General features: G+C 49.8%; 1 protein-coding gene across 8 annotated transcripts in view; it reads left to right on the forward strand.

The window, feature by feature from the left end:
* The first annotated feature begins 3,182 nt into the window (after positions 1 to 3,182).
* The window catches only part of PSKH1 (protein serine kinase H1), a 38,845-nt gene continuing 25,920 nt past the window's right edge, over positions 3,183 to 16,107 (forward strand). For 5 of the 8 annotated variants that reach the window (XM_077983596.1, XM_077983597.1, XM_077983595.1 and 2 more), the window contains exon 1: positions 3,183 to 3,309. The gene's annotated coding sequence lies outside the window, so the exon portion shown is untranslated. 8 annotated transcript variants of the gene reach the window in all.

Raw genomic sequence — 16,107 nt, forward strand, 5'->3', positions numbered from 1 at the left:
AGGCACGATAGCTCACACCTGTAATCCCAGCACTTTGGGAAGCTGAGGCAGGAGAATCGCTTGAACCTGGGAGGCAGAGGTTGCAGTGAGCTGAGATCATGCAATTGCACTCCAGCCTGGAAAACGAGCAAAACTCCGTCTCAAAATACATAAATAAATAAGCAAGTCAGGCATGGTGGTGCGTGCCTGTAGACTTAGCTATTTGGGAGGCTGAGGTATAGGGGGATTTTAAGGAATCAGAGAGACTAATGGGGTTCAGGAGGATATTTATTAATTATTTAGGTGCACCGGCCCAGTTGGATTAAAATCTGAAGGACTGAGCCCTGAACAAAGAGTTAAGTTACCTTTTAAGCATTTTGTGGGGCAGGGGGAGCTCTTTGCAGGGGGAAGCATATTACAGAAGGAAGAAACAAAGCCCGTTATTAAATTAATTGAGACATGCATTACATCATTTCTTTTTTTTTTTTTTTTTTTTTTTTTTGAGACTGAGTCTGGCTCTGTCGCCCAGGCTGGAGTGCAGTGGCCGGATCTCAGCTCACTGCAAGCTCCGCCTCCCAGGTTTACGCCATTCTCCTGCCTCAGCCTCCGGAGTAGCTGGGACCACAGGCGCCCGCCACCTCGCCCGGCTAGTTTTTTGTATTTTTTAGTAGAGACGGGGTTTCACCGTGTTAGCCAGGATGGTCTCGATCTCCTGACCTTGTGATCCGCCCGTCTCAGCCTCCCAAAGTGCTGGGATTACAGGCTTGAGCCACCGCGCCCGGCGCATTACATCATTTCTTACTTTTCAAGGAGAAGCATGTTTTACGACTTGAGTTTATCTGTCTAGTGACCTTGCAACTGCACAGCTAGGGAAACGGGGTCTTCACAATGCCTGGGAAAGGAGGAGAGATAAGGCTCACTAGCCGCAGAAAAACAGGCAGTTAATTTTTAAAGGACTCCAGCTCTTTCTCTTTCTCAGGGGGAATTGGATTTTCTTATATACAACTGAGTTTCTGCTTACACATTCTTCAATTTCTTTTAATTCCTGTTCCAGAGGCAAAGGATCCTTTGAGCCTAGGAGTTCGAGGTTACAGTGAGCTTTGATTGATGCCACGCACTCCAGCCTGGATGACAGAGCAAGACCCTGTCTCTATTAAAAAAATAAAAAAGGCTGGGAGCAGTAGCTCACGCCTATAATCCCAGCACTTTGGGAGGCTGAGGCCAGTGGATCACCTGAGGTCAGGAGTTCAAGACCAACCTGGCCAAAATTTAAAAAATAAAATGAGGCTAATGAGGCAGATGTCTTGCTTAAAGTCAAACAGCTCTGGAAGTGTCAGAGCTGGGATTTGATCCCAGGTATGTTTGGCCCCAAAGTCTATACCCTTAATTATTGCACTAGACTTTTGGAAACAATTTTTTAACTTTTTTTTTTTTTTTTGAGACGGAGTTTCACTCTTGTCGCCCAGGCTGGCATGCAATGGCGCGATCTCGGTTCACTACAACCTCTGCCTCCCGGGTTCAAGCAATTCTCCTGCCTCAGCCTCCCAAGTAGCTGGGATTACAGGTGCCCGCCACCACACCTAGCTAATTTTTGTATTTTTGGTAGCAATGGGGTTTCAACCATGTTAGCCAGGCTGGTCTCGAACTCCTGACCTCAGGTGATCTGCCCACCTGGGCCTCCAAAAGTGCTAGGATTACAGGCATGAGGCACTGCGCTGGCCACCATTGTTCTTTTTAAATGAAATCTTGTATGAAACCTTACTACGGCTGGGCGTGGTGTCTCACACCTGTAATCCCAGCACTTTGGGAGGCCGAGGAGGGCAGATCGCCTGAGGTTAGGAGTTCGAGACCAGCTTGGCCAACATGGTGAAACCCTGTCTCTACTAAAAATACAAAAGGGCTGAGCGTGGTGGCTCACGCCTGTAATCCCAGCACTTTGGGAGGCTGAGGTGGGTGGATCAGGAGGTCAGGAGATCGAGACCATCTCGGCTAACACGGTGAAACCCTGTCTCTACTAAAAATATAAAAAATTACCCGGGCGTGGTGGTGGGCCCCTGTAGTTCCAGCTACTCGGGAGGCTGAGGCAGGAGAATGGCATGAACCCAGGAGACAGAGCTTGCAGTGAGCCGAGATTGCGCCACTGCACTCCAGCCTGGGTGACAGAGCGAGACTCCATCTCAACAACAACAAAAAAAATTAAAATTAAAAATAAAAATAAGAAAATTAACCGGGCATGCCTGGATAATTTTTGTATTTTTAGTAGAGACGGGGTTTCACCTTGTTGGTCAGACTGGTCTCAAACTCCTGACCTGAGGTGATCCACCTGCCTTAGCCTCCCAAAGTGCAGGGATTACAAGCGTGAGCAACTGCACCCAGCCGACGACAATGTTTTATTGGTGTTAATTTATTTTTAGGTTTAAAGTATAACATTAGCTTATACAGTCAATCAAAGACAGTTCCATGTGCAAAGTACATACTCAATAAAGATTTGAATACATGAGCCACTGAAATGGGGAAGATGGATGGAGGTTACAATGCACCTACCATCTGCAGCACCTATTTTTCCCCCTCCAAGTTGGCTTGACTGTAAAGTGAACCAGTTCTGATCCTATAGAGAAGTCATTGTGAATGGTAACAATTTTTTAAAAATCCGCTTGCTTTTCAGACTCGGGATATAAATTAAATTAACAACAACAAATAACCATGAGTCCAGAAGTTGGCCCAAGATTGACTTCACCAATCTACAAGTTAACCATTTGCACCTCTTCTTTGATAGAGGCCAAATTCAACACATGGAGTTCTGAAATTATTCTAATTGCAGTTTTAAAAAATATATTTTGTTAATGAAATTTAAGTCAATCCTTTGCGGAGTTCCAGAGGCACTTCCAGAAACCTCTGTTGGAAAGCATTGTTTACCCAAGCTAGCACTACAGAGTCCCCTTTCCCCCAACCAGAAACTTGAAACTTTCTCCTTATTTCCCGCGATCCCTCGTTTTTCTATCACGGATCTGTCCGGCAGACAGCGGTCAAGTTTCTTTGAGCGACAAATAGATCCACCCGCTCAGGAGAGTGCCTGTCCCCGCCCCGAACAGGTTGATTGGCAGGCCACGCTCGGAGATCCGCCAGCCGCGTAGCCCAGCTTCGTGAGAGTCCGCCCCGTCCCGCCCCGTAGGTTTGTTTTGGCTTCAGCTGCGCGCTGTGATGACGCCACGACGCTAACGCCCGAGAATGGCGGCGGCGGCGGCGGCGGCGAAGTCGGTGGCCGCGGCCACTGCCTGGAGATGGCCCACAGAGCCACCGAGACGCCGAAGAGCCCGCCGCCCGCGCGAGGTGAGGCGGCCCGGCCCAGGACGACGGCCCGACGGGCGGGAGGGGCGGCCGAACTGTGGTCGTGGTCGCTTTCTGGCGCACCGGGGCCTGCCCCTGGTCAGTCCGCAGCGTCGGCCCGTGTCCCATGCGCCAGGGCCTACAGGGTTGGAGAGCAGGTCGGGCGATGGCTGCTCGGGTCCCCGGCGTCCGAGTTCGGACTGGCCTCGGAACGTGCTGTCTTGCTGGGTATCCCGTCTCTAGGCCCGCGTGGGCCTGGTGGACGTGGTCGGTTGCCCTGCCTGCTTGCTGTTTAGCCGCCCCGCGTCCAGAGCGGGTCAGGTTGATCCAACCTGGTTGTCCTTGTCCTTACTGCCTTCTCGCGCCCGGGGCCTACTCCACACTCCTCCTTTGCATCTGCCTGGGGCCGGCGGGGCAGCTGATCGCTTCCTTGTGCAGGCTGGGAAATAGCAGGTTTGAGCCCAGCTGGATTGCCTGCTTGGCAAGCTTGTCATTCCTCTACCTGCAAGGGGAAGCCTAGCCCCTCACACTTAGTCCCCCTCCATAAAGCGGCTGAAGTGATAATTCCCACCTGAAAATCTGAATAAGTCCGTCACTGCCTGAAAGTGGTTCCTTAGTGCCTTCAAGACAAAGGCCACGCTTCTTAGCAAGGCATTCAGGGCTCTTCAAAATCTGGTGAAGGCTTAACCAGCCAGTCAACACCAGAGCGCTTTTGTGCTCCCTTTACGTAGTTTATTGTTGTTAAAGCGTGTGGTGCTTCTGTTAGCTCTGGATTCATATCTTTGTGCTTTAGTATTACTAATTTTGAGACAAGGTCTCTTGCCCAAGCTGGAGTGCAATGGCTCATTCATAGCTCACTGCAGCCTTGAACTCCTGGATTCAAATGATCCTCCCACCTCAACCTCCCGAGTAGCTGAGACAACAGGCGCTCCCCTCCACGCCTGGCTAAGTTTTAACATTTTTTGTAGAGCCTGGGAGTCTGGCTTTGTTGCCAGGGCTGGCTTCAAGAGACCTTCCCGGCTAGGTTCCCAACGTATTGAGATTATTAATACAAGCGTGAGCCACTGTGCTTGGTCCCCTTGTGCTTTAGATACGCAGTCTTCTCAGTTCGCAATACGCTGCCTTCCACCCCACCGACCACCTACCAGTGTTGGAAACTTACATCTGTCCTATAAAATCCACCTGAGATGTCACTTCCTAGGAAAAAAAATCTCCCTTGCTTGACATATAACCATTAACTCCTCATATCCATGCTGCTACTATTGAGTACATCCTGTTGTGTCACATGGTGGTCTTCTGTGTGCATATGTCTGGCTCTGTGCCTGGCATAAAATAGGGGCTAGCCTCCAGTAGCATTTGCTGAATGCTGACTTATGAATGGATAGATTCAGCTGTATTTTTGAGCACCTATCAGGGCTAGGATCTGAGATGAGCACAGCAAATGCAACGTATGTGTGTGGTAGGTGGTACAGCCTCTTAATCCTGGATAGTCCAAAATCTCCTGGGATAATTTTGTGATACAAATTCAAAAGCCTCACTGTCTGAGGTTTTTTTTCTTTTTGAGACGGAGTTTCGCTCTTCTTGCCCAGGCTGGAGTGCAGTGGCACAATCTTGGTTCACTGCAACCTCTGTCCCCCAGCTTCAAGTGATTCTCCTGCCTCAGCCTCCAGAGTAGCTGGGATTACAGGCAAGCGCCACTACACCCAACTAATTTTTGTATTTTTAGTAGAGATGGGGTTTTACCATGTTGGCCAGGCTGGTCTCGAACTCCTGACCTCAGGTTGTCCACCTGCCTCAGCCTCCCAAAGTGCTGGGATTACAGGAATGAGCCACTATGCCCGGCTGAGATTCTTCTTTTTTTTTTTTAAACAGAGATGATGTCTTGCCATGTTGCCCCAGCTGGTGTCGAACTCCTGGGCTCAAGCAGTCCTCCCACCTTGGCCTCCCAAAGTTTTGGGGTTACAGGCAAGAGCCACTGCACCTGGCCCACTCTTTGAGATTTTGATGAAGAAGATCTGGGGTAGAAATCTGTATTTTTTTTTTTTTGAGACGGAGTCTCGCTGTGTCGCCCAGGCTGGAGTGCAGTGGCGCTATCTCGGCTCACTGCAAGCTCCGCCTCCTGGGTTCACGCCATTCTCCTGCCTCCATGCCATTCTCCTGCCTCAGCCTCCCTACCAGCTGGGACTACAGGCGCCCACCACCATGCCTAGCTAATTTTTAATATTTTTAGTAGAGACGTGGTTTCGCCGTGTTAGCCAGGATGGTCTCAATCTCCTGACCTCGTGATCCGCCCACCTCGGCCTCCCAAAGTGTTGGGATTACAGGTGTGAGCCATCGCGCACAGCTGGAATCTGTTTTTTTTTTTTTTTTTTTTTTTTTTTGAGATGGAGTCTTGCTCTGTCACCCAGGCTGGTAGTGCAGTGGTGCGATCTCAGCTCACTGCAACCTTTGCCTCCCAGGTTCAAGCGATTCTCCTGCCTCAGCCTTCCGAGTAGCTGGGATTATAGGCACACACCACCACACCTGGCTAATTTTTGTATTCTTAGTAGAGACGGGGTTTCATCCTGTTAGCCAGGCTGGTCTTGAACTCTTGACCTCGTGATCCACCCGTCTCAGCCTCCCAAAGTGTTGGGATTACAGGCGTGAGCCACCTCGTCCGGCAAGGTATCTGTATATTGAAAAAACTTCCCAGGTAACTTTACTGTGCCTTCTTGTTGAAGATCTTTGTCATTGCCTAAGAAAACTGTTGTCTCCTTTGTCCAGTGAGAAGGGCTTGCCTTGTGAACTCCTGTTGTCGTCTCATGCCTAGAAGCATGGGCTTTGGTGTCAGAAAGACCTAGATTCAGTTTCTGGCTTTTCTGAAATCTTGAGGTTCTCTAAGTCCTAATTTCCTTATTCAAAAATAGGAATAATCGTGCCTACTACATGTGCTTGTAGAGAGGAGTGAGATGGTACATATAAGATCCTTAGCATAGTTGGCACTCAGTTAATGGAAGCCACTTTTATTGCTAATGCTCCTCTTCGCAGAGTTTCCCTTGTCAAAAGAAGGACTTGTCTTCTTTTTTCTTTTCTTTTTTTTTTTTTGAGACGATACCTCGCTCTGTCGCCAGGCTGGAGTGCGATGGCGTGAGCTCGGCTAGCTACAACCTCCGACTCCCAGGTTCAAGCCGTTCTCCTGTCTCAGCCTCCCGAGTAGCTGGGACTACAGATGCCTGCCACCATAACCTAATTTTTTTTTTTTTTTTTTTTTTTTTGAGACGGAGTTTTGCTCTTGTTGCCCAGGCTAGAGTGCAATGGCGCGATCTCAGCTCACCGCAACCTCCACCTCCCAGGTTCAAGCAATTCTCCTACCTCAGCCTTCCCAAATAGCTGGGATTATAGGCATGCGCCACCAAGCCCATTGTATTTTTAGTAGAGATGGGGTTTCTCCATGTGGGTCAGGCTGGTCTCAAATTCCTGACCTCAGGTGATCCACCCACCTCGGCCTCCCAAAGTGCTGGGATTACAGGCGTGAGCCATGTTGCCCGACTTACACACCCAGCTAATTTTTGTATTTTTAGTAGAGATGAGGTTTCACCATATTGCTCAGGCTGGTCTCAAATTCCTGACCTCAGGTGATCCACTAACCTCGGCCTCCCAAAGTGCTGGGATTACAAGCCTGAGCCACCACAACTGGCTAGAAGGTCTTGTCTTAATAAGCCTGTTTGTTCTTCAGGCTTAGTTGTGTGTAGGAAGTGCTTTGTATTATATGATTTCCTCAAGGTCATTTCTGGTCATTGGGGAAAACTGATAATAGTGTGCTTGCTTTTTTTTTTTTTTTTTGAGACGGAGAATCTGAAGTAGGTGCTGGAGTTCTCTATCAATCACAAGTTCATAGTTAAATGAGTGAGACTTTGCTTTGGCCTTCTGTTTTACTTTGGAAGTGTGAGTTTGTAATATGGGCAACTTAGGTCCTCTTCACAGCTTCCCAGCTGTATGATGTGAATGGGCTATAGGTGTGCCAAAGTATCAACCCTTAAGCTTCACGATAGCTGAGAACAGCTGTCTCCATTGACTCCTGGGTGTTATGCAATAGTATCATTCTATCATTCTCTGTGTATATGTTGGCATGGAGAAAAATTTTTGAGAGAAAGAAGTACAGCACTGGAAGAAGGAAAGCAGTTTTGCTTGTTGAGAACTGGAGAGAGACTTATTTATTTGAACTCCCTTTCCTTCCAGGAATCTTACTCAATGAGCATTAAGCTAGTTTGTGTTGGCTAGGTCATCACTGAACTAATTCTTGGTACAGCCCTCTGTTGCCATGGTGTCTGATGTGATGCTAAGGTGGAAAAATGTGATGTTTTCATTTGCTGGGAGAACGTTTTCTTTCCAAGCTGCCACCCTTGAAATGGCCTCTCAGGGCATCCTAAGAGTCATGGATCAAGGGACTGTTGGTGTGGAGCCATCCAGGCTGTAAGTTCCTTGAGAGTAGAGACTATGGCTACCTGCTTTTTGTTTGTCACAACCTCTGGCAGAGTTCCTGACCCACAGCAGGAATTCAGTAAATATTTCTGGGTTGAACATGGAATTTTGGAAGGAGAACCCCAGGTGCATTGCCAGGGTCTATATTTCTGATGATGGCATGGTCTCACTCTGTTGCCAGGCTGGATTGCAGTGGCATAATCATAGCTCACTGCAACCTTGCCTTCCCATGTTCAAGTGACTCTCACCTCAGCCTCCTGAGTGGGACTACAGGCACACAGCACCACACCCAGCTAATTTTTTTTTGTTTTTTTGAGATGGAGTCTTGCTCTGTCGCCCAGGCTGGAGTGCAGTGGCACCATCTCGGCTCACTGGAAGCTCTGCCTCCCGGGTTCACACCATTCTCCTGCCTCAGCCTCCCAAGTAGCTGGGACTACAGGCGCACACCACCATGCCTGGCTAATTTTTTGTCTATTTTTAGTAGAGATGGGGTTTCATTCTGTTGGCCAGGGTGGTCTTGAACTCTTGACCCCATGATCCACCTTCATCAGCCTTCCAAAGTGCTGGGATTACAGGTGTGAGCCACTGCGCCCGGCCACACCCAGCTAATTTTTTTAACATTTTTTTGTAGAGAGGCCAAGACAGGCAGATCACTTGGGCTCAAGAGTTCGAGAACAGCCTGGGCAACATGGTGAAACCCTGTCTCTACTGAAAATACAAAGATTAGCCGGGCATCCTAGTTCTCGGGAGGCTGAGGCACAAGAACCACTTGAACCCAGGAGGCGGAGGCTGCAGCAAGCCGAGATTGTGCCACTGCACTCCAACCTGGGTGACAGAGTGAGACCCTATCCCGAAAAAAAAGAAAAAACTTTTTTTTTCTGTAGAGACAAGGTCTTGTTATGTTGCCCAGCCTGGTTTGAAACTCCTGGCTTCAAACAATCCTTCTGTCCTTGCCCCCAGAGTGTTGGGATTATAGGCGTGTGCCACTGCATCCAGCCTTATTTCTGGAATTATTGAGAAATTACTAACTACTTCATTTTGGTAGATAGTTTTTCTTTTTCTTTTTTTTTGGAAATGGAGTCTCGCTCTGTTGCCCAGGCTGGAGTGCAGTGGCACGATCTTGGCTCACTGCCACCTCTGCCTCCCGGGTTCGAGCAGTTCTCTGCCTCAGCCTCCCGAGTAGCTGGGATTACAGGCACGTGCCACCACACCTGGCTAATTTTTGTGTTTTGAGTAGAGACAGGGTTTCACCGTCTTGGCCAGGCTGGGCTTGAACTCCTGACCTTGTGATCCGCCTGCCTCGACCTCCCAAAGTGCTGGGATTACAGGTGTGAGCAGCACCACCCAGCCGGTAGACAGTTTTTCAAAACATGGCAGTAGAATATGGAGATCTTTGCAGGTGACAGGTTATAAAGCTTTGCTTGGAGAGGGCAAGGTTCCTATGTTTCCTTGTCTGGAAGACATTCACAGACCCTGCCTCTATGGCCAGGAAATTGCTTCAGGATTCATCCTTGCTCCCTGCTCCGGGACCCTGGCTTTCCCCACAAATGGGGCTAGCTTTGGCAGCTTGTGAACAAACTTGCTTTGGCATTCAGATAAGAATCTGTAAAACTCAAACTTCCTTCCTTCATTGTTGAGGATACTTACAGGGTGTCCAAAGAGTGTGGCTATGGTTTAACCACCGATCTGGCCTCTTCAAAATTTCTGAGGTTCTCTTTGCCTTGCAGCAAAGAGAAATGCAAGAGCCAGACCACATTTCTTTTCTTTTCTTTTTTTTTTTGAGATGGAGTCTCGCTCTGTCGCCCAGGCTGGAGTGCAGTGGCGTGATCTCGACTCACTGCAACCTCTACCTTCCAGGTTCAAGCGATTTTTCAGCCTCAGCCTCCCGAGTATCTGGGATTCCAGGTGTTCACCACCACACTCGGCTAATTTTTTTGTATTTTTAGTAGAGATGGGGTTTCACCATGTTGGACAGGTGGTTTCAAACTCCTGATCTCAAGTGATCCACTTGCCTCAGCCTCCCAGAGTGCTAGGGTTACAGGCAGGAGCCACTGTGCCCGGCCTGTTTTTCTTTTTCTTTCTTTTTCTTTTTTTTTCTTCTTCGGAGTGTTGCCCTGTTGCTCAGGCTGGAGTGCAGTGGCATGATCTCAGCTCACTGCAACCTCCGCTTCCCAGGGTCAAACGATTCTCCTCCCTCAGCTTCCGAGTAGCTGGGATTACAGGCACCCACCACGATGCCTGGAAATTTTTTTGTATTTTTAGTAGAGACGGGTTTCACCATGTTGGCCAGGCTGATCTTGTACTCCTGACCTCAGGTGATCTGCCCGCCTTGGCCTCCCAAAGTGCTGGGATTACAGGCGTGAGCCACTGCACCCGGCCAGACCACATTTCATTTGCTCTGAGTTCAGCACTTTGATAAATACCAAGGGAGTTCTGGAAACCTGAGAATGGCCCCTTCCCTCAAGGGTCTGACAGCTGTAGTGATCAAAGGCCGTCCGGAATAGAGCAGTGAGCAGCGTGACTCAGATTATAGTTAGAATGGAGGTTTCTAAAGCAGACCTTTCAGGAAAGATCCTCAGGAAAGCTTTGTGGGTTCATCAGCTCAGTGGCATGGGGAAGGTTCGAGGCCTGGACTGGATGAGGCCCAGCACTGCTGGAGTCTTTCCTGAGTGCTAGAAGGAGCCCCAGATGGGGAACTAGGAGATTTGGGTCCAAGATGCTTCGTCACCACCGTCTGAGTGGCTTTGGACGAGTCTCTTTACCTCTCCTGGACTGTCATTTCTGTAGAGTGTCAGTGAGGATGATAATGCTGAATGCTTACACTCATTGCCACACTGTCCAATGTGCATGCCTTCCTTGAAGAGTGCTTTGGACCAGGCTGGGAGTTGAAGGTTTGGAGGCGGACTCTAGAGAGTTGGGTACTTTCTGCAAGATGACATAGTGTGACCCTCCTGGGAAGTCTCTCTTTCTGAAGCTTCCTTACTCATCCTTGCCCACCCCTACACCCACCATGGTCACTGGGCTAGAGGCACACACAAGAGATGCTGGGAACAGGAAAAGGCTCTGCTTTTCTTCCTAGGAGCTTTACCAGCCACCTCCCGTGTCATAGAGTCTGCATTTTCACCTGACCACAGTGTGGAGAGGGAGTTTAACAGATGTGATGGCCGGGCGCGGTGGCTCAAGCCTGTAATCCCAGCACTTTGGGAGGCTGAGACGGGTGGATCACGAGGTCAGGAGATCGAGACCATCCCGGCTAACACGGTGAAACCCCGTCTCTACTAAAAAAAAATAACAAAAAACTAGCCAGGCATGGTGGCAGGTTCCTGTCGTCCCAGCTACTGGGGAGGCTGAGGCAGGAGAATGGCGTAAACCCGGGAGGCAGAGCTTGCAGTGAGCTGAGATCCGGCCACCGCACTCCAGCCTGGGCGACAGAACGAGACTCCGTCTCAAAAAAAAAAAAAAAAACAGATGTGATGGGACTGTGGAGCAGCTGTGATCACCTGGGGGCTGTTGCCCATGATCTCCACCTCTCAGCCAGCACCCTCTCTTGTCCACTTGCTTTTTTTTTTTTTTTTCCCCTCTCTTGGCCAATTTAGTCTAATATCATCCTCCAGTTTCAATCTGTAGTTGGGATGGTGGAGTACCCGCATCAGCCTGTCTTTACAGAGTTTCTGATTGGAATCAATGGGAGAGAAACTGTGTCCCAGGAAGAGAAAAGGAAGGTCAGAGGGAAAATCCTTGACTCTCTTATTGCCAACTGACTTTATTTATTTATCTATTTATTTTTATTTATTTTTTTCTTTTTTTTTTTTTTTTGAGACGGAGTCTTGCTCTGTCGCCCAGGCTGGAGTGCAGTGGCCAGATCTCAGCTCACTGCAAGCTCCGCCTCCCGGGTTTACGCCATTCTCCTGCCTCAGCCTCCCGAGTAGCTGGGACTACAGGCGCCCGCCACCGCGCCCGGCTAGTTTTTTGTATTTTTTAATAGAGGCGGGGTTTCACCATGTTAGCCAGGATGGCTTCGATCTCCTGACTTCGTGATCCGCCCGTCTCGGCCTCCCAAAGTGCCGGGATTACAGGCTTGAGCCACCGCGCCCGGCCTATTTATTTATTTTTTGAGACAGAGTCTCGTTCTGTCGCTCAGGCTGGAGTGCAGTGGCGCGATCTTGGCTCGCTACAAGCTCTGCCTCCTGGGTTCAAGCAATTCTCCTGCCTCAGCCTCCTGAGTAGCTGGGATTACAGGCACCTGCCACCTTACCTGGCTAATTTTTGTCTTTTTTAGTAGAGACGGGGTTTCACCCTGTTAGCCAGGATGGTCTCAATCTCCTGACCTTGTAATCTGCCCGCCTCAGCCTCCCAAAGTGCTGGGATTACAGGCGTGAGCCACCGCGCCTGGCCTATTTATTTTTGAAGAGACGGAGTTTTGCTCTGTCGCCCAGGCTGGAGTGCAGTGGCGCAATCTCGGCTCACTGCAACCTCCGCCTCCTGGGTTCAAGCAATTCTCCTGCCTCAGCCTCCCGAGTAGCTGCGACTACAGGCGCATGCCACCACGCCTGGCTAATTTTTTTTTGTATTTTAGCAGAGATGGGGTTTCACCGTGTTGCCCAGGCTGGCTCAAACTCCTGAGCTCAGGCAATCCACCTGCCTCAGCCTCCCAAAGTGCTAGCATTACAGGTATGAGCCACTGTGCCCAGCCTATTTTTTTTTTGGAGACAGGGTCTTGCTCTGTCGCCCAGGCTGGAGTGCTGTGGCACAAACAGCACATTGCAGCCTCAACTTCCCTGGCTCAAGCAATCCTCCCACCTCAGCCTCCTGAGTATCTGGGACTACAGGTGCATGCCACCATGCCTGACTAATTTTTTGTAGAGATGGGGTCTTACTACGTTGCCCTGGCTGGTCTCAGACTCCAGGGCTCAAGCAGTCTTTCCACCTTGGCCTCCCAAAGTGCTAGGATCACAGTGTCAACCACTGTGTCCTGATGCTGACTTACTTTTGATCCCTGTGCAGGCTTTGTTTGTTTGAAGTGAAAAGTCAGGCCAGGTGCAGTGGCTCACCCCTGTAATCCCAACACTTTAGGAGGCGGGGTGGGCGGATCACTTGAGGCCAGGAGTTCAAGACCAGTGGCCAACGTGTCGTAACGCTGTCTCTACTAAAAATACAAAAATTAACCAGGCATGATGGCACATGCCTATAATCAGCTACTTGGGAGGCTAAGGCACGAGAATCATTTGAACTTGGAAAGCAGAGGTTGCAGTGAGCTGAGATTGTGTCACTGCACTTCAACTTAGGTGATAAAGCGAGACTCCATCTCAAAAAAAAAAAAAAAAAGAAGTAAAAATGAATTGAAAAGTTAGGCCTTTTGTTTTTTGTTTTTTGGAGACAGAGTCTCGCTCTCTCGCCCAGGCTGGAGTGCAGTGGTGCGGTCTCGGCTCACTGCAACCTCCGCCTCCCTGGTTCAAGTGATTCTCCTACCTCAGCCTCCTGAGTAGCTGCGATGACAGGTGTGCACCACCATGCTCTGCTAATTTTTGTATTTTTAGTAGAGACGGGGTTTCACTGTGTTAGCCAGAATGGTCTTGATCTCCTGACCTTGTGATCTACCTGCCTCAGCCTCCCAAAGTGCTGGGATTACAGGTGTGAGCCACCACGCCCGGCCGGCTATTTTTTTTTTTTTTTTTTAGTATTTCTAGTAGAGACGGGGTTTCACCGTGTTAGCCAGGATTGTCTCGATCTCCTGACCTTGTAATCTGCCCGCCTCGGCCTCCCAAAGTGTTAGGATTATAGGCGTGAGTCACCACACCCAGCCGAATTCAGGCCTTTGACTCACTGTAATCTGATGGTCTCTGTGGGTTCTCTATGGCCCTCAAGATGCCACAGTAAAACCTGCTTGGGCCTCCCTCTGCCACCTACGATGGGATCTGCTGCAAACTTCACAAGGGTGTGAGGAGGTGTCAGTGTTGCCCCATGGCCCCAAGCACTATCCTTGGGCAGCCCTGGAGTCCCTGACTCTGATCAGCTCTTTTCAGACATCAGGTTCTATATCCAGAAAGCCACAGTAAATGTCACATGCATGGTCCACATGCACACCACACATCCAAAACTGAACTCTTTACACTGCTTCCCAAATCTGTGCTTCCTGCTACCCTCCTGACCACTTGCCCCTGAGCTGTGCAAGGAACTGGGTGCTGTCCTCATTCTTCCCTTCCGCCCAGCATGGAAGTTCTGCTGCTGTTATCTCTCGATTCTACTCTACTGTTTGGGGCACTACATTCTTTTTTTTATTTTCCTTTTTAAAACAGGGTCTTGGCCGGGCGCGGTGGCTCACGCCTGTAATCCCAGCACTTTGGGAGGCCGAGGCGGGCGGATCACGAGGTCAGGAGATCGAGACCATCCTGGCTAACACGGTGAAACCCCGTCTCTACTAACAAATGCAAAAAATTAGCCGGGCGAGGCGGCGGGCGCCTGTAGTCCCAGCTACTCGGGAGGCTGAGGCAGGAGAATGGCGTGAACCCGGGAGGCGGAGCTTGCAGTGAGCCGAGATCGCGCCATTGCACTCCAGCCTGGGCGACTAAGCGAGACTCTGTCTCAAAAAATAAAATAAAATAAAATAAAATAAAATAAAACAGGGTCTTGCTCTGTCACCCAGGCTGGAGTGCAGTGGTGTGATCATAGCTCACTGCAGCCTTGATCTCTTGGGCTCAAGCAATCTTCCTGCCTTAGCCTCCAAAGTAACTGGGACTACAGGTGCATACCATCATACCCAGCTGATTTTTTTTTTTTTTTTTTGAGACGGAGTCTCACTCTGTTGCCCAGGCTGGAATGCGGTGGTGTGATCTTGGCTCACTGCAACCTACGCCTCCCAGGTTCAAGCAATTCTCCTGCCTCAGCCTCCAGATTAGCTGGGATTGCAGGCGCCTGCCACAATGCCTGGCTAGTTTTTGTATTTGTATTTGTATTTTTTTACATATTTTTTGAGACAGAGGCTCACTGTGTCATCCAGGCTGGTGTGCAGTGGTGCAATCTTGGCTCATTGTAACCTCCGCCTCCCGGGTTCAAGTAATTCTTCTGCCTCAGCCTCCCGAGTAGCTAGGATTACAGGCATGCGCCACCACACCCAGCTAATATATATATATATATTTTTTTTTGAGACGGAGTCTCGCTCTGTCGCCCAGGCTGGAGTGCAGTGGCCAGATCTCAGCTCACTGCAAGCTCCGCCTCCCGGGTTCCCGCCATTCTCCTGCCTCAGCCTCCCGAGTAGCTGGGACCACAGGCGCCGCCACCTCGCCCGGCTAATTTTTTGTGTTTTTAGTAGAGACGGGGTTTCGCCGTGTTAGCCAGGATGGTCTCGATCTCCTGACCTTGTGATCCGCCCATCTCGGCCTCCCAAAGTGCTGGGATTACAGGCTTGAGCCACCGCGCCCGGCCATATTTTTGTATTCTTTTGGTAGAGATGGGGTTTTACTATATTGGTCAGACTGGTCTCGAGCTCCTGATCTTGTGATCCGCCCACCTCGACCTCCCAAAAGTGCTGGGATTACAGGTCTGAGCCACCGCGCCCAGCCTAATTTTTGTATTTTTAGTAGAGACAGAGTTTCTCCATGTTGATCAGGCTGGTCTCAAACTCCCAACCTCAGGTGATTCACCTGCCTCAGCCTCCCAAAGTGCTAGGATTACAGGCGTGAGCCACTGTGCCCAGCCTACCCAGCTAATTTTGTAATCTTTTGTAGAGACAGGGTCTCACTGTGTTGTCAAGGCGAGTCTCGAACTCCGGCACTCAAGCTATCCCCGGAACCTCAGCCTCCCAAAGAGTTGGGATTACTCCCAAAGTGCTGGGATTACTCCCAGTGCTGGGATGACCACACCTGGCCAATGGGACACCATACTCTTACTCGTCTTTTTTTTTTTTTTTTTTTTTGAGACAGAGTCTCACTCTGTCGCCCAGGCTGGAGTGCAGTGGTGCAATCTCTGCTCACTGCAACCTCCGCCTCCCGGGTTCACGCCATTCTCCTGCCTTAGCCTCCCGCATAGGTGGGAATACAGGTGCCTGCCACCACGCCCAGCTAATTTTTTGTATTTTTAGTGGAGACAGGGTTTCACCGTGTTAGCCACTATGATCTTGATCTCCTGACCTCGTGATCCGCCCGCCTCGACCTCCCAAAGTGCTGGGATTAAAGGCATGAGTCACCACGCCCAGCTCTTACTGGCCCTTTTAATCCACTTTGACCCTCCTCCAGGTCAACCTCATCCTTCTCTCTAAACACAGATCTGACTGCCTCTTTTCTCGTAAACGCTTTCATAGCTCTCCTTCACTTCCCAGGAAGGTCCTGGTCCTCACTTGTGTTG

The sequence above is a fragment of the Macaca mulatta genome, chromosome 20 (assembly GCF_049350105.2).
Source record: "Macaca mulatta isolate MMU2019108-1 chromosome 20, T2T-MMU8v2.0, whole genome shotgun sequence".
Classification (NCBI taxonomy): domain Eukaryota; kingdom Metazoa; phylum Chordata; class Mammalia; order Primates; family Cercopithecidae; genus Macaca; species Macaca mulatta.